Source organism: Lonchura striata, chromosome 11 (assembly GCF_050655825.1).
Source record: "Lonchura striata isolate lonStrDom1 chromosome 11, ASM5065582v1, whole genome shotgun sequence".
NCBI classification, from domain to species: Eukaryota; Metazoa; Chordata; class Aves; order Passeriformes; family Estrildidae; genus Lonchura; species Lonchura striata.
This window is the reverse complement of record NC_140713.1, coordinates 23,911,103-23,922,571: the sequence shown is the minus strand read 5'-3', so window position 1 is coordinate 23,922,571 and position 11,469 is coordinate 23,911,103. Positions and strand designations below refer to the sequence as shown.

Below are 11,469 nucleotides of genomic sequence, written 5' to 3'. Positions count from 1 at the left end.
GGGCACAGTGCTGGGCACAGAGCTGGGCACAGAGCGGGGCACAGAGCCGGGATCAGAGCCGGGATCAGAGCCGGGATCAGAGCCGGGCTCAGAGCGGGGCACAGAGCCGGGATCAGAGCCGGGCACAGAGCCGAGCAAAGAGCCGGGCACAGAGCCGGGCTCAGAGATGGGAACAGAGCCGGGCTCAGAGCCGGGCTCAGAGATGGGAACAGAGCCGGGCACAGAGCCGGGCACAGAGCCGGGCACAGCCCCGGGCACAGAGCCGGGCTCAGAGCCGGGCACAGAGCCGGGCACAGCCCCGGGCACAGCCCCGGGCTCAGAGCCGGGCACAGAGCTGGGCACAGCGCCGGGCTCAGAGCCGGGCTCAGAGCCGGGCACAGAGCCGGGCACAGCCCCGGGCACAGCCGGGCTCAGAGCCGGGCACAGCCCCGGGCTCAGCCCCGGGCACAGCCTGGCACAGAGCCGGGCTCAGAGCCGGACTCAGCGCCGGGCTCAGAGCCGGGCACAGCCCCTGGCACAGCCGGGCTCAGAGCCGGGCACAGCGCCGGGCACAGCCGGGCACAGCCGGGCACAGCCCCGGGCTCAGCCCCGGGCACAGCCGGGCTCAGCCCCGGGCACAGCCGGGCTCAGCCCCGGGCTCGGCCGCTCCCCTGGCTGACCTTGGCGGGCCGGTTGCTCGCGGTGACTCAGCTCCATCTGGAAATCAGCCCCAGAACGCTCCCCCCGCTTATCTAGCGCTCCTCTATCGCCCGAGCTGATTAGGCGGGCAGGGACTGTTCCTGCTCTGCCTCCAGTGCCCAGGGCAGCCCCGCCGGGGCTGGCACACGTGCAGGGCTGGGCACAGGGGCTCTGCTCGGGGGCTTTGCTGGGTTTGGTCCAGGTGAGCTCAGGGGCTCCAAGGGGAGCAAACCATCCCGGGATGGGTCCCTGGGACAGGGACAGCACCCAGGGAGTGGCTGGGGCTGTGCCAGGGCAGGTTTAGGGTGGATATCTGGAAAGGTTCTTCCCCCTGAGGGTGCCGGGCACTGCCCCGAGGCTGCCAGAGCTCCAGGAGAGTCTGGACAGCGCTGCCAGGGATGCCCAGGGTGGGGTTGTTGGGGTGTCTGGGCAGGGCTGGGGGTTGGATCGATGATCCTCGTGGGTCCCTCCCAGCTCAGGATATTCCATGATTTCATGGAGCTGCTGCTATCAGAGCCAGGAGCGTGGCAGCTCAGCCCAGGGATCAGGGACAGGCGTGGGAGTGGGTGGCTGGAAAATCTCTGGGTGCCAGCTGGGTGGCAACTGCCAGGGCACTGCCCTTCGCTGTGCTGCTGGGAGGGGTGGGGGCACATTCCAGGGCCTGGAGGGGCTCCAGGAGAGCTGGAGAGGGACTGGGGACACGGGATGAAGGGACAGGACACAGGGAATGGCTCTCACTGCCAGAGGGCAGGGATGGATGGGAGATTGGGAAGGAATTCCTGGCTGGGAGGGTGGGCAGACCCTGGCACAGGTGCCCAGAGCAGCTGTGGCTGCCCCTGGATCCTTGGCAGTGCCCAAGGCCAGGCTGGACAGGGCTTGGAGCCACCTGGGATAGGGGAAGGTGTCCCTGCCCATGGAAGAGTTTTAAGGTCCCTCCCAACACAAACAATCCCGGGATTCCATGAGGGGATCCCACACAGAACCCCCCGGCTCTGTGGGCTTTCCGTGGCTTCATGTGGTGACTCTGAACACACTTTGTCCCCAAAAAGAGGCTTTTAACCCCTGCCTAAAGGATCGAAATCCCACCCAGATGGATCCATCCCACCCAGCGTGGCTTTGCCTGGAGCTGGGAAAAATCCCTTCCCTTCTCCAGCCCTTTAAGCTCCCTCCCTCTTGCCACTGAGCAGCTGCAGGGCCAGAGAAGGTCCCTGAGCATCCCAGCAGCCAGAGGCATTCCCAGAGCTCATGTGGGCTGGGGAGGAGAGTTTGGCTCCCAAAAATCGCCTCTGAGCCCGTGCTGTCAGCTGGCCCCTACCTTGGCACCCTCCGTGCTCAGCTACTGCCGGGTCTCACTTTCACCTCCCACGAAAAATGGATTTCTTGGCTGCAAAGGAAAGAGAAAAATATGTCAGGAATCTGTGCTTGGCTTGGCTGCGCTGCTGCAGCGTGTGGGGAGCGCTCAGTGCCAAAAGAGGGGGATTCCACCCCAAAATTCCCATCCTGGCCACGCCCAGGCGGGTCCCCCGGGGGGGTGGCTTGGCCTGGGTGCTGTGGGAGTGAGGGAATGGAGGAGCTGGATCCCATCTCCCCCTCTGCTGCCTCCCTGCAGAGCTGCTGCCCTTGGGGTGGGAATGGGGCCCTTGAGGCAGGAAATGATGGAGGAGGAGCAGGGAAGGGGAATTGAGGGTGGCCAAAGCCCAAAGCCCAGCCCTGGGCACCCTCTGGGCACAGGGAGCTGCCAACCTCTCCCAGCTGATCCTGCCCCTGCCATTCCCAAGCCTCCCTGCCCCCCAGAGGGAGCTTTTCCCCAATTTTGGGTAAAGATGGGGATTTTACGGGCTTGCTGTTCCCTCCCTGCCAGCCCCAGCTCCAGCCTGGAGTCGACCCCTGCTCGAAGAAGAAAACTTGGATCACATCCTGGCACACCAGGCAGACAGAGAAAAGCAGGATCAGGGCTCTGCCTCCTGCCAGGACACGGGGCAGCAGCGGGAGCATCATCCAGGGGCAGGGGACACCTTCCCTGCCAGCCCCGGGCCCTGCTCGTGCCCAGGGAGGGCAGCTGGCACTGGGGACTGCAGCTGCTCCAAAGGGACAGAAAAACTGGGGGATCTTCCCCACAGAGGGAAGGAGCCAAACCTTGGCACTGAGAGCTTGAAAAGGACCTTGGAAGAGAGGCTGGAAAGTTTTTGGGGGTGCAGACACACAGAGGGACACACAGAGGGACACACACAGGTCCAAAGGGACACATGGCCACGCTCCTGGATGTCTGCTGGCTGTGTTGGTGCAAGAAGTGATTTCCAGCAGGTTTTTCTGGCCCAGGGAAGTTGGAAGGTTGTTCAGAAAGTTTCTTTCCTGCTCGCAGTGATCCAGAATTGATTTGCTGGCTCTGAGCACCTCTGAATTTCCAGACTTTCACTGGGGGTACAGATTTTGCAGAGTCCTAATCCTTCCCCGCTTGCCATGCACAGTCACGGAGCAGGAGCAGGAGGAGGAGGAGGAGGAGAGGCTGAGCCTGGCAGCTCTCGGGACACCCCACGGGATGTAGGGTGTCACCAGCTGCTGTCACCAGCCACTGCCTGGGCTCCGTGCCCAGAGTCCCTCCCCAGCCCCGAGGCGCTTCCAGAGCAGGGATTTGGCAGGAGGAGGTGGCTGGGCTGGGGGGACAGGAGGTGACACCAGACAGAGCCCAGCCTCAGCTGGAGGCCACCCCAACCCCGGCATGGATGGCTCGGGGTGGGCTTGATTTATCAAAAAAATATGGATATTGATCTAGTACCGATATCTAATTGTGATGGACTTTCTAACAGTTTAAAGTTAGAAAGTGTGTGTTTATTGTGTGTGGGATTGCTCCCAAATCCACACCGCAGCTTCCAGGTGATGACAGAGCCCTTTTATCCATACAAGTGTTGAATATTTAAAATACAAATCCATATTCATCATTTTGGTACATCCCATTCCTCACTTTGTGTATTTGTTCCTTGAAATGGGTCGGTGTCCCTGTCATGGGGAGGGGTCCCAAAATGAGGAAATCAATGAAGTTTTTCCCTCGTTCTAACCTTTTTACCTTTTCAATGCCAATATGACAAATGAACTCTTGGTAGAACTCCCATTCCTTGTCTTCAGTTGGTTTCAGAACAGAGGAGCCCCACAATTGTCTTATGTTCCTAAAAGCAATTTATCAATTATATTCTTCATTATAAACCCAGCTAACTCAACATTGTGCTGACAAGCAATCAGTTATTAGTTAACTTATAACTCCTAACTTCATCAAGGCCTACTCATTTATTATTATTATTATTATTACTATTATTATTATTATTATTATTATTATTATTATTATTTTAATTAACTCTAGTAAGGCTTATTTCTAATTAAATCTTAGCTCCTCTAAAATCTCTAAATTCCTTGAAGTTTATGTTTCAGGCTGGCAATCCCCTGCAGGGTGGGACCCCATCCCAAGCCCGGCGTGGATGGCTCGGGGTGGGCTGGCACAGCCAGAGCAGGAGGCACCACGTCCTCTGTCCCAGATTTTCCCAAATTTCCCTGCTGATTTAAATGGACAAGGGCCCTGGCTCTGAGCTGAGCACATCCCTCAGGCTTTGAGGGCCCAGAACTGAAAGGAGGCAGGGCTGGAAGTGCTCCCTGGGCTTTGCACAGCTGTGAAACATTCCTGATGGGAAATGTCCCCATCCCCAGGGCTGCCTCACCTGGGCACGTTCCTCAGCCAAGAGGGAATTGCTGAAGCCAAAAAAAAGGAAGGGTTTTCCTCTCTCTGAATCCCCCTCTGTCATCTGGGAATGCTGCAGAGGAGAAGGGATGGCTGCAGGCAGGGAGAGGGGAGGCTCCCCCCGGGCTCAGCTCCGCTTCTCCTCACCCAGCACGGGGCAGGAAAATCAGCTGGGATGTACCAGACTTTTCCAAGTCCCTTTCTCCAGCATTCAGAGATTTTCTCTCTAAGGGGCACACACGGATTAGTCAAAAGCCTGGGATTGCCTCCCAGCGAGATCTGCCAGGGATCCTTCACCTCGTCACAGCAGTGCCTGACCACACCAAAACCAGCTGCCAGGTGGGAGAAATCCGGCTTGGATCCACGCAGCAAGGGCAGAGGCAGGAGCTGCGTCCTCCTGCGCTGCTTCCCAGCCAGAGGCAGCTCCCAGATCCCCAAAATGAGGCTGCTTCAGAGCATCTGCATCCCTAAAAACCCAGAGACACCTGAGCCCTCCTGAGTCCGAAATGAGGGCTGCTCCAGGGCATCTGCATCCCCAAAAACCCAGAGACACCTGGGCCCTGCAGAGCCTGAAATAAGGGCTGCTTCAGAGCATCTGCATCCCCAAAAACCCAGAGACACCTGGGCCCTGCAGAGCCTGAAATAAGGGCTGCTTTAGGGCATCTGTATCTCTAAAATCCCAGAGACACCTGAGCCATCCTGAGCCCGAAATGAGGGCTGCTTCAGAGCATCTGCATCCCCAAAAACCCAGAGACACTGCAGCCATCCCGAGCCCGAAATGAGGGCTGCTTTAGGGCATCTGCATCCCTAAAAACCCAGAGACACCTGAGCCATCCCGAGCCCGAAATGAGGGCTGCTTTAGGGCATCTGCATCCCTAAAAACCAAAGACACCTGAGCCATCCCGAGCCCGAAATGAGGGCTGCTCCAGGGCATCTGCATCCCTAAAAACCCAGAGACACCTGGGCCCTGCAGAGCCTGAAATAAGGGCTGCTTCAGAGCATCTGCATCCCCAAAAACCCAGAGACACTGGAGCCATCCTGAGCCTGAAATAAGGGCTGATTCAGAGATTCTGTATCCCTAAAATCCCAGAGACACCGGAGCCCTCCCGAGCCCGAGGCTGCGCTGTTTAATCTCCCTGGGGATCAGCAGCGGGGCTGGGGCTGACAGCAGCATCTTTGTGGGGCTGGAATAAAGCCTGACTTCTTCTGCCATTTATTTAAGGAATATTAATCTTTCATTTTCCTTCTAAAATGCTGCTGTTTGCTAAGGACCTATCTGTTACCTGAGTGCTCCGATAAATCTTCGAAGGTAAAATTACATGTTAGATGCTGCCAGAAGGGTACATTTAAGAATACTTCCTAAATTATCAACTGCATTAATCTTAATTACTTGGGTAAAAGTAGAGTCTGGCATTAGGGTGGACTAAATTGAGCGGGTGTTTGTTTGTCTTTATCGGAGCACATATTTGAGATCATTTAACAGAGCTCAGATAAAAGGGGCAGCCGGGGGCAGAGCAGCTGCCTCATGGAAATGATGGCTCTGGGTGACAAAGAGCAGCTGGGAGGGGACCCTGGGGTCCCTGGGATGGCAGAACCTGCCCGGAGCAGGTGGAACCCCGGCAGAAATGTCCAAAAAAATGCAAATGAACTCCTCAGACACCAGGCTGGGTGAGGAAAGAGTTTGACCTCATGGAGAGGCAGGATGGGGAACGGCTTTAAAGTGGAAAAGAGGAAGTTTAGATGGGATGTTGAGAAGGAATTCTTGGCTGGGATGCGGGGAGGGACAGGGATGGAATTCCCAGAGCAGCTGGGGCTGCCCCTGCATCCCTGGCAGTGCCCAAGGCTGGGCTGGACAGGGCTTGGAGCAGCCTGGGGTGGAATGAGATGGGCTTTAAGATCCGTTCCAAGCCAAACCATTCCAGGATTCCCTGATAAAGCTGGAGGGTTTGGTGTCCCTCGGGGTGCTGGGGCAGTGCAGGGCTCTGGGAGCAGCTCATCCCTGGTGATCAGCTCCCATCCTGCTGGGCACAGCCAGAGCAGGAGGCACCACGTCCTCTGTCTCAGATTTTCCCAAATTTTCCTGCTGATTTAAATGGACAAGGGCCCTGGCTCTGAGCTGAGCACATCCCTCAGGCTTTGAGGGCCCAGAACTGAAAGGAGGCAGGGCTGGAAGTGCTCCCTGGGCCTTGCACAGCTGTGAAACGTTCCTGATGGGAAATGTCCCCATCCCCAGGGCTGCCTCACCTGGGCACATTCCTCAGCCAAGAGGGAATTGCTGAAGCCAAAAGGAAGGGTTTTCCTCTCTCTGGTTCACTTTTGTTTTAAATGTGAGGAAAATCTGTCCCTGTGCAGGGGATGCTGAGGGGAGCTGCTGGCAGGAGGGAGAAATTATTCCGTGCTGCTGGAGATGGGGATAAAGGATGGATTTGGGAGAAGGGGAGCTCAGAGGCCACACCAGGACCATCCACACCCCAGCTGACTCCTGGGCATCACCAGGGCATCACCAATGTCCTGTGATCCCACATTCCCTCACCCACTATCCCAGGGTCAAGCCCTGCTCCACATTTCCCTCCCGTGACCCCCAAAAAAGAGAGAAAAAAGCCAAAAATCCTGGAAAAATCCCGGGCAATGACAGCACTCCCAGGCCAGTCTCACATTTCCTTCCTCCCAGCAGAGCCTGGGTCTGCTCCAAGCTCCCCAGCCCTGGTCAAACGGGGACAGGAAACCCGAGAGCCACGAGCACATCCCAGGATTTCCACCCCAGCCCCGTTTAGCTCCCTGTCCTTTTGGCACCCCGCTCCTCAGGGGTTCTGCCCTTGGGCACACACACACAGAAATTAATTGGCTGCCTGCAATTAAACACTCCGAGCTTCAGCTGGGCTCAGGGCATGAATGGGATCCCAAATCCAGAAATTCCTTTGGCTGCTGTGAGCCCCAGGAGTGGGAGGGGGGCAGAAGGAGTCACTGCCCTGCAGGTCCCCGGGACACGGGGGCACAGAGGGACCAGCAGAGCCGGCGCAGGGAAGTCCTGGTGCTCCCTCCCAAACTGCTCTGGCTGAAGGGATCCAGAGGCCCGGAGACCTGGACACAGCTGGGGTGGGGCTGATGGAGAGGCAGGATCTCACCTGGGCTTGGAGGGACCACGGGAGGCACCAGGACCACGGGAAGCACAAGATCCGTAAGTGCCACAAAGACCACGGGAAGAACAAGGGCCAAGGATGACACAAGGACCACGGGAAGCACCAGGATCCTTGGTGGCACCAGGATCATGGGTGTCACAAGGAGCACAGATGGCACAAGGACCATGGGAAGAACAAGATCCATACGTGCCACAAGGACCACAGGAAGAACACGATCCATAGGTGTCAAAAGGACCATGGATGGCACAAGGACCATGGGAAGCACAAGGATCCTTGGTGGCACCAGGATCATGGGTGTCACCAGGACTGTGAATGGCACAAAAACCACGGGAAGCACAAGATCCACAGATGGCACAAGGACCACAGGAAGCACAAGGACCATGGGAAGAACAAGATCCAAGGACCACAGATGGCACAAGAGCAATGGGAAGAGCACGATCCATAGGGATCCATAGGTGGCACAAGGACCATGGATGGCACAAAAACCATGGGAAGCACGAGAACAATGGGAAAAAACATGATCCATAGGTGGCACAAGGACCATGGATGGCACAAGGATCATGGATGGCAAAAAGATCATGGGAAGCATGAGAATAATGGGAAGAACACGATCCATAGGTGGCACAAGGACCATGGATGGCACAAAAACCATGGGAAGAACACGATCCATAGGTGGCACAAGGACCATGGATGGCACAAAAACCATGGGAAGAACACGATCCATAGGTGGCACAAGGACCATGGATGGCACAAAAACCATGGGAAGCATGAGAACAATGGGAAGAACACAATCCATAGGTGGCACAAGGACCATGGATGGCACAAAAACCATGGGAAGCATGAGAACAATGGGAAGAACACAATCCATAGGTGGCACAAGGACCACAGATGGCACAAAAACCATGGGAAGAACACGATCCATAGGTGGCACAAGGACCATAAATGGCACAAGAACAATGGGAAGCGCAAGGACCATCACAGCACGGACCAGCAGCCCCAGCATGGATGCTCTGAGCCCAGCCACCCAACTGGTTGGGACGACCCTGTGACCCCAGAATCCCGGGATGAGCCCATCCAGAGTCCCCCCTGCAGCCTCAGGTCCCTCCCGTCCATCCCAGCGCTGCCCCAGAAAATCAGGATGCTCCCGTCCAGCCTGAACCAGTTCCCACAGGATCTGATAGGAGGAGACTGCTGCCAGATTTGGGGGCTTTTAAGCTGTCAACTTTCCTATAATTATTAGCAATGTTTTCAATCAGTTCTCCTCTGAAATTTGCTTCGGAAAGACAAGATTAATGAGCATTTCCTTTGGGGATTTATTGCACTGTTAATTATTCTCTGCCAGAAATTTGGTGCAGAATATTATCAGCTTTTTTTTTTTTTTTTTCAATTAAAAGTGATTATAATTTGCTCTCTATAAAAGAAAAGTGGATTTCAAATACAAATATAATATCCCCCCTTTCCTGATTAAGTATAATAGTCAAGTGATGGAGATAAAAGTAGCCGGTGGCTCTGGCAGGCCACGTTGTGCAGACATGAACTTGGACCCCCCCCGGCAGCACTTCCATCCCTGCTGGGGTCCAGTTTTTTGGGATAACGGGATTCGGAGAGGCCAGCTTGTAATGGATGGAGTTTTCCTGCAGAGGGAAGCAAAGGTGTCTGGAAGGAGCCGCCCGCGCGGTGCCAACTTTGGGCGAGGGGTTCGGGGAGGAGGAGGAGGAGGAGGATGGGGAGGATGGGGATGGGGAGAGCCGGGGATGCCGCCGCTTCTCCCAAACAACGCTCGGCTGCAGTTCAGAGGCCGGGAGCGCTCGGGGGACATCAATCCCGCTGGGAAATTGCTTTTTTCACGGAAAAAACGCCGTCTGCAGCGGGCTCCGGGCAGAAGGGGCTCTGGCCCCTCCCGCTGCCTCGCAGGCTCTTTGCCCTCCCCGGCAGACATTCCTCGGGTGTCTCCCGAATGCGAAACATCCCGAAAATGCTGCGGGACAAACCCCGGCTTGGTGGGGGCCAGATCCGATTTCACCGGAGCAGGGGATGGGGGGAGCAGCCCCAAGCCGGGCTTTGCTGGAAACCCCCCCGGGCCCTGCTGGGCTGGCTCTAAACCCGGGTTTAACCCCGGCCTGTCCCTGCTGGGCTGGCTTTAAACCCGGGTTCAACCCCCCTGTCCCCTGCTGGGCTGGCTCTAAACCCAGGTTTAACCCGGGTTTAACCCCAGCCTGTCCCCTGCTGGGCTGGCTTTAAACCCAGGTTTAACCCGGGTTTAATTCCAGCCTGTCCCCTGCTGGGATTGGCTTTAATCTGGGTTTAACCCCGGCCTGTCCCCTGTTGGGCTGGCTCTAAACCCAGGCTTTAACCCGGGTTTAATTCCAGCCTGTCCCCTGCTGGGATTGGCTTTAATCTGGGTTTAACCCAGGTTTAACCCCGGTCTGTCCCTGCTGGGCTGCCTTCAAACCCAGGTTTAACCCTGGACCAGTCCCTGCTGGGTTGGCTCTAAACCCAGGCTTTAACCCGGGTTTAATTCCAGCCTGTCCCTGCTGGGCTGGCTTTAAACCCAGGTTTAACCCAGGTTTTGGGGTTTCCTCTCCTTTAGGCTCCCTCCCCCAGCCGCGGGGCTGGGGGGCTCCGCTGGCTGCCACATCTCGGGGGGAGCTGCAGAGACGGAGAAGGGAGAGGAGCTGTGGGGATTGGGATGGACAACGACCTGGTTGGGCTTCCTGCAGCTGCAGCTGCTGCCCGAGGCCAAGTTTGCCATCACTTCGCACACTGGAATCCGCAGCTCTTGGAAGGCAGGAGGGATGTGCCACGCAGGGAAAAGTTTAGCAAAGGGATGGATAATCAAACCAGAACCCTCCCGCATCTGAGCTACAAACCAAACCGGTGCCAGGGCAGAGCCGCAGGGGGGGAAAACTGAATTTTGGGAAGCAGAATCCCAAAAAGCCGTCCTGCCGCAGCCCCGCTGGCCGGCGCTGAGCGATGCTCTCTGTTCTCCACGGGAGCAGCAGCGCCCGGGGCCAAGAAAAACGCCCGGAGCTATAAAAAGTCCGGGGAACAGAGACACATTCATGGACAACTTCAAGGATGCCGCTGCTGCAGCCGGGCGGCATCCAGGGAGCAGCCCCAGCCCCGGGCAGTGCCAGCCTGGCCCCGGGGGCTGCCGGCCTCACCCAGCCCTGCCAAAGCTGTGGAAAAACGGGATGGGTTCGCACACCCCGCTGGGTTTGAGGTGGGAGTGTGGGAATCCAGGGATTCCCTCTGGGACCCTGGCAGGGGTCAGGAACCCTCTGGACAGAGCCCCAGAGACACTGGCTGTGATCTCTGTCCATGGAAAAGAGTTTTCAATCTTACAGGATCAATTACCAGCTCTGAGTGTTTGATATAAGGAATAATTCAGTGTGGCACGGTTGCAAAAGTAAAATTTTAGGATTCTAGATGAGGGGTCCAAAGGGGACAAGCTGGAGGAAATTGGGTGTGCCTTGTCCTTTTTCTCCTTCTTCATGCCCTCCATGTCTCACTGTGGTGTTGGCATTTTTCTGTTGGTTCGGGCTGGGGACACACTGTCCAACGTAGGTGACAGATATTGGCACGTTCTTGTCAATCCAGCCCAGGGAGTTTCTGGTATTTAATGTTTGTCACATCCCACTGAGGGCAGAGTCCCACACGCTGCCCTGCAGGACAGAGCTGGGCAGGGCAGCAGAACATGTGAGAGATAAACAGAATAAACAACCTGGAAACCAGCACAGACCAATTCTGGCTTCTGCTTTGGCAGCGGGGCTGACCCACAGAGACTTTTACAATTTTGGGATCATCAATAGCTCAGATTCCGACATGGGAGGAGCTGCCTCAATCCCGGAGCGTTTCCCATCGTTTTTTTTCCCATCGGTTTTTCCCCCTCGGTGTTCCCGGCTCCCTCCAGCCCCAGCCCGG

General features: G+C 56.6%; 1 protein-coding gene across 1 annotated transcript in view; it reads right to left on the bottom strand.

Annotated features, from left to right (window-relative positions):
* Positions 1-796: 796 nt before the first annotated feature.
* Positions 797-11,469, bottom strand: part of LOC146766450 (uncharacterized) — a 50,221-nt gene continuing 39,548 nt past the window's right edge. Inside the window, exon 3 of the mRNA XM_085589331.1 lies at positions 797-2,062. The gene's annotated coding sequence lies outside the window, so the exon portion shown is untranslated. The remainder of the gene's footprint in view (positions 2,063-11,469) is intronic.